The sequence below is a fragment of the Leiobunum rupestre genome, chromosome 3 (assembly GCF_980474605.1).
Source record: "Leiobunum rupestre chromosome 3, qqLeiRupe1.1.hap1, whole genome shotgun sequence".
Taxonomy (NCBI): domain Eukaryota; kingdom Metazoa; phylum Arthropoda; class Arachnida; order Opiliones; family Sclerosomatidae; genus Leiobunum; species Leiobunum rupestre.
In genome coordinates, this window is record NC_143386.1 from 20,484,067 (window position 1) to 20,491,543 (window position 7,477).

Consider the following 7,477-nt stretch of genomic DNA (forward strand, 5'->3'; position numbering starts at 1 on the left):
CGTTCTTGAGCGAGAGTGAATCTCTAAATATCACTAGCGATTTTGCCCATGTCCGAGTTGAAGCTTACTCTTCGAGTTTGAGGTGGACTGAAAGCAACGCTAAAAATCGTCGAAATATAGTCAGTACATTCTGGATTTCACCTAAACCATTAGCCTAAAATGACGTTTTACATTAGAAACGTTAGTAAAAATAATTACGGATAGCTATGTGTGGGTAATTGACGTCATCCTCAAAAAATAGATGATGCGTCTCTAACGACAGAATTACTCAACTTAGGCCTAATGACTTTGTCCGAAGTCCAGCAAAGAAACGTGGCTTCATTATAGAAATGACTCCCAGTAAAACACATAATTAGAAACTTATGCTAAAACATAATTAACCTAATATTATCTAGGTTGTGTCTAGCGATCCGATACAGAAGCGAATCAAGCTATATGAGTTATTTTGATCAATTTATGCTTAATTATTAAAATTTAGCGGTAAATGTTTCAAAAATCCATAAAAACCATTGTTTAATAGATTTATACCTTTTAGAAATATACCATGGAACAAAATTTTAAAAAGGCTATAAATATAAAATAGCTTTAAAATGTATATGCCACGGAACAAAACTTAAAAGGCTATACCATGGAACCTATTATAAAAAGGCTATACCAAGGAACATATTATAAAAAAGGTCTACCATGTAACATATTTAAAAAAAGGCTATACCATGGAACATATTTAAAAAAAGGCTATACCATGGGACATATTATAAAAGACTATATCACGGAACATATTATAAAAAGGCTATACCATGGAACATATTATAAAATGGCTATACCATGGAACATATTATAAAAAGGCTATACCATGGAACATATTATAAAATGGCTATACCACGGAACATATTATAAAACGGCTATACCATGGAACATATTATAAAAGGCTATATCACGGAACATATTTTAAAAAGGCTATACCACGGAACATATTATAAAAAGGCTATACCACGGAACATTATAAAATGGCTATACCACGGAACATATTATAAAAAGGCTATACCATGGAACATATAAAATGGCTATACCATGGAACATATTATAAAAAAGGCTATACCATGGAACATATTATAAAACGGCTATACCATGGATCATATTATAAAAGGCTATATCACGGAACATATTATAAAATGGCTATACCATGGAACATATTATAAAATGGCTATACCATGGAACATATTATAAAATGGCTATACCCTGGAACATATTATAAAAAAGGCTATAAGTAGAAGGAAAGTAAGGGTATGGCATCGATCCCGGGGACGGGGTCAGGTTCGGGATCGGGGTCCGGGATTTAAGGGGTGAAATGGGGGTAAAATCGTCGAAAAGTCAATGTATTTAGGGTATTTCTCGCGACGATTTGTTTTTTCGTATATCAACATATTGTGTCCAGGCCAACTTGTTCATTTATCTACGCTTATCTCGAAAGATACTTGAACGTATATCTTATCAAGTTTTATCGTACGGAATAAGTTGAAATGATGTAAAAATTGATAACCTAGGCGACGCGTGCGCAGATTACCCCGGGGGACGCGGTTAATTTGAATTTAAGAGTGTTTTGACGTCATGGAATATTCGTTGTTAAAGTAGAATGGAAATATTTTTAAACTTCATTTTAATATCATTGTAGTATGCTTGACACTTGAACCAATCTCACGAGTATTTCTTAAAACGTATATCTCGATCGCGTTTTATCGTACGAAATAAGTAGAAATTATGTAAGTTGTATGATACTTGATAACCTAGGCAGGAAGATAGCGCGCGCGTGCGTGGATTACCTGGGAGGCGTGGATTACCTGGGAGGCGCGGATTGCCCGGGCGCGCGGTTAATTTGAATTTAAAACATGGATTCCCTCTCCGAAATAATTCATGTACCCAAAATTGGACCGCAAGTGTTTTTCTTTTAGGGGAATCTCTATGGGAGTTTAACATTACAATAAAGCTAATAGGTCCAGTTTGGGGTACTTTTGGTCCGAAATGGGGTACATAGGGCCGAAAATGGTGACTTTGGTCGTTTTAAGGGTACTTTTGTTCTATTTTGGTCCATTTTTGGGTACATCAGAAAAGCAGTTGGAAAAACGAAGAGCCTTATTTTTTTTTTCCCACCCATCTCCAAACTCCAAAAATTTATTGCTTTAATTTATTTATCGCTTCCGTAGGTATAAAATAAGATAAAAACCACTTACCTATATTTTAATTACGGTAAATTAAAAATACTTAATTAGTGTACTAAGTTACGTTTAAAAGAACCTTTTGTAACAATTCCAATATGTAAATATAGGTATAAGGATTGAAAAAATACTTAAAGTGGTTTTACTGATAAACTCTAAAGGAATTTAACTTTAAAGGGTATCTTAGATTATTGTTTTTAATTTTATTCAAGTTGAAAACGTATTAAGAGTCCTTCAAAGTACTATAAAAGGATTTTATTTACGAACTTAATTCATATTTTCTTCAAACTTTCAATTCGCTTTTATTACTATTTAAATACGGTAAAATATAATTCTTATACACAAATATAGTCAGAAAGATACTATAAAACACTAAAATTAAAATTAAATTAAATTTGTGTAGATAAGATTTGTAAATATCATTTTGAAACTAATACCTTTCACGCTTTATTTAAGTCAAGCCAATAAAAACAATTACCTATATTTTAAATACGGTAAAATATAAATACATTTCCGATATGTAAATAGGTAGAATAACACTATGAAAAGTTCCTTTTTCTTCTTTTAATACGACAACACACAACTCTGATACGCAAATATATAAAGAAAATATAAAAAAAAATTTACTCTACGTTCGATACGTTAAAATACATTTCCGATACACAAATATAGATAAAGAAATACTATAAAATGTAAAAAGGTAGAAAAATACTACACATTAACCATTATGAATTTAAGCTTACAACATCCTTCACGTATAGAGCATAACATATATGTTCAGAGTTAACTTGTTTCCTCGTTATCTTTATCGCATGTGTTTTAAATAGCGTATGGAATAAGTTAAGAATGTACTGAAATGGTGTATGTTTAAACCTCGTAGAATAAAGAGTAAAACATATGTTCAGATTCGGCTTGATTACTAAAGCGAATAACACAGAGACGTTTCCGGTGTAGTCACGTAGGAAGAAAAATACTACAACACTCTCTATACTCTACATTCAACACGTTAAAATATACTTCCGAAATGCCAATATAGGTAGTAAAATACTACAAAATCTCTATACTTTACCTTCAATACGTTAAATTACATTCCAATATGTAAATATAGGAGGAAAAATACTACAAAAGCCTCTTTTCTTGGCGTTCAATATGTTAAAATAGATTTCTGAAATGCAAATGTAGGTAGTAAATACTACAAAATCTCTATACTCTACCTTCAATACGTTAAATTACATTCCAATATGTAAATATAGGTAGTAAATACTACAAAAGCCTCTTTTCTTGGCGTTCAATATGTTAAAATAGATTTCTGAAATGCAAATATAGGTAGTAAATACTACAAAAGCCTCTTTTCTTGGCGTTCAATATGTTAAAATAGATTTCTGAAATGCAAATATAGGTAGTAATTACTACAATTTAAAAAACGTTGGTAAAAAGAATATCATTTTAACTTATTTAATTGTGTTTTTTACCCAACCAAGCATTTATTTGAATAAAAGTGGTATTTATTTAAATAACCAATAGTTAAATAAAAATTGTTAAATGTTTAAATAATCGAAAGTGAACAAGCCTATTTTTTAAATAAAACAAACAGACTTTAGAGTTGATAAGATTTGTAAATATCATTTGAAACTAATAATGTTCACGCTTTATTTAAGTCAAGCAATTACATTTGTAAATATTGTAAATATTTTTAGGTAATAAAGAAATTAAGAAATGTTTTAATTAAAATATCTTTCATTTTCTACTACATTTTTAAAAATGAAAGAAGTTTAACAATATAATTATTCTAATATAATTTCAAAATCAGGTATTATTTAAAGTACAAATGCATAATTTAGTGAAGCAATTCTTATTTAAATACTTTTATTTAATTAATTTGTGTATCTGAAATGTATTTATTGAAAAATAAGTGGGTTTTACTATTTATCACGGTTTTTTATATATGTATATATATATATTGGAATTGTTACAAAAGGTTCTTTTAAACGTAACTTAGTACATTAATTTATTTTGGAAGTTCAAAACGTATTAAGAGCCCTTCAGAGTACTATAAAAGGATTTCATTTACAAACTAAATTAATATTTTCTTCAAACTTTCAATTCGTTATAATTCGAATTTAAATGAAAACATCAAGGATTATAGGTGCGTAATCTACTATTAGACCGAACGGATTAAAAAATACTTAAAGTAAGTGGTTTTACTGATAAACTAAAGGAATTTAACTTTAAAGGGTATCTTAGATTATTGTTTTTAATATTATTCAAATTCAAAACGTATAAAGAGTCCTTCAAAGTAATTTAAAAGAATTTTATTTACGAACTAAATCCATATTTTAGAAGTTAGTTTGTATGAAATACTTACTAATACCTGAAAAATGGACTTTAGAGTTGATAAGATTTGTAAATATCATTTGAAACTAATAATTTTCACGCTTTACTTAAGTCAAGCAATTACATTTTTAAAAATGAAAGAAGTTAAACAATATAAAAATTTGTAAATATTGTAAATATTTTTAGGTAATAAAGAAATTAAGAAATGTTTTAATTTAAATATCTTTCATTTTCTACTACATTTTTAAAAATGAAAGAAGTTTAACAATATAATTATTCTAATATAATTTCAAAATCAGGTATTATTTAAAGTACAAATGCATAATTTAGTGAAGCAATTCTTATTTAAATACTTTTATTTAATTAATTTGTGTATCTGAAATGTATTAATTGAAAAATAAGTGGGTTTTACTATTTATCACGGTTTTTTATATATATACATATATATTGGAATTGTTACAAAAGGTTCTTTTAAACGTAACTTAGTACATTAATTTATTTTGGAAGTTCAAAACGTATTAAGAGCCCTTCCGAGTACTATAAAAGGATTTCATTTACAAACTAAATTAATATTTTCTTCAAACTTTCAATTCGTTATAATTTGAATTTAAATGAAAACATCATGGATTATAGGTGCGTAATCTACTATTAGACCGAACTAATTAAAAAAATACTTAAAGTAAGTGGTTTTACTGATAAACTCTAAAGGAATTTTGGAATTTTCTAGAATAGCAAAGTAAAACTAAAACGTAAACCAAGTTTAAAACGAAACTAATAACTGGGAGAAAGGTTGGCGCCCGTGCCCCAGCGTCCGCGCCAGCCCCGTCGGTGCCCCATTTCACATTTCAGACGTCGGCGGAGGCTCGGGGCACCATCAGGGCGAGGGCGCGGACGCTGGGGCACGGGCGCCACCCGCGTCTCAATGTCTGACTATCATCTCGCAGTTCCATACTGGGCTATTTGACCATCAAAATGACCAAATACACGTATATTTGAACATTTCCTTGACTACATGACAGAAAAATTGTTTAAAGCTCCATCTACTTGGTTACAAAATTTGTTAAATACTTGGCTTTAAGGCCATCTAAATTAAAGTTAGAAGAAGCTAGACAAAGAGAAATTGTTCTGAAAAATAAAATTAAAGATATAAAAACTAACCAATAGTATTTCGAATACCAAATAATTCGACGTATTTGTTTTTGAAATAACTAAATAGTTTGCATATTTGTCAAAAAAACTAAAAAAGTAATTGAAATTACTATTAATTTTACTTGCAATAGTAAAATACTAAACCAAATGTATAATTTATATTTTATTTTATTTAATAAATTTAAACTATAATACTAAACTTTTTCAAAAAAAACTTTTACAAACAAAATTTAAAATACACATTTTTAAAATTTAACTACACCAGCTCCAAGTCAGCTAGCGACTTTTTTTTAAGTAACTACTAACTACAATTAAAATCAAAGGATCTGCTATATTTTCCATGCTTTGAAAACAATTCATTAAAATCTCGAGTTTTTAAATATATGTAAAACACGAAGGAGCAGATCTTTTATCACAAATTTTCATAAATTATATTTAATTTAGTTTATAATAATATAGGGAACTCAAAAATTAAAAAACGAAAAATCAAAAAAAAATACTTACTTCAACCTTTCTCCCAGTTATTAGTTTCGTTTTAAACTTGGTTTACGTTTTAGTTTTACTTTGCTATTCTAGAAAATTCCAAAATTCCTTTAGAGTTTATCAGTAAAACCACTTACTTTAAGTATTTTTTTAATTAGTTCGGTCTAATAGTAGATTACGCACCTATAATCCATGATGTTTTATTTAAATTCAAATTATAACGAATTGAAAGTTTGAAGAAAATATTAATTTAGTTTGTAAATGAAATCCTTTTATAGTACTCTGAAGGGCTCTTAATACGTTTTGAACTTCCAAAATAAATTAATGTACTAAGTTACGTTTAAAAGAACCTTTTGTAACAATTCCAATATATATGTATATATATAAAAAACCGTGATAAATAGTAAAACCCACTTATTTTTCAATTAATACATTTCAGATACACAAATTAATTAAATAAAAGTATTTAAATAAGAATTGCTTCACTAAATTATGCATTTGTACTTTAAATAATACCTGATTTTGAAATTATATTAGAATAATTATATTGTTAAACTTCTTTCATTTTTAAAAATGTAGTAGAAAATGAAAGATATTTAAATTAAAACATTTCTTAATTTCTTTATTACCTAAAAATATTTACAATATTTACAAATTTTTATATTGTTTAACTTCTTTCATTTTTAAAAATGTAATTGCTTGACTTAAATAAAGCGTGAAAATTATTAGTTTCAAATGATATTTACAAATCTTATCAACTCTAAAGTCCATTTTTCAGGTATTAGTAAGTATTTCATACAAACTAACTTCTAAAATATGGATTTAGTTCGTAAATAAAATTCTTTTAAATTACTTTGAAGGACTCTTTATACGTTTTGAATTTGAATAATATTAAAAACAATAATCTAAGATACCCTTTAAAGTTAAATTCCTTTAGTTTATCAGTAAAACCACTTACTTTAAGTATTTTTTAATCCGTTCGGTCTAATAGTAGATTACGCACCTATAATCCTTGATGTTTTCATTTAAATTCGAATTATAACGAATTGAAAGTTTGAAGAAAATATTAATTTAGTTTGTAAATGAAATCCTTTTATAGTACTCTGAAGGGCTCTTAATACGTTTTGAACTTCCAAAATAAATTAATGTACTAAGTTACGTTTAAAAGAACCTTTTGTAACAATTCCAATATATATATATACATATATAAAAAACCGTGATAAATAGTAAAACCCACTTATTTTTCAATAAATACATTTCAGATACACAAATTAATTAAATAAAAGTATTTAAATAAG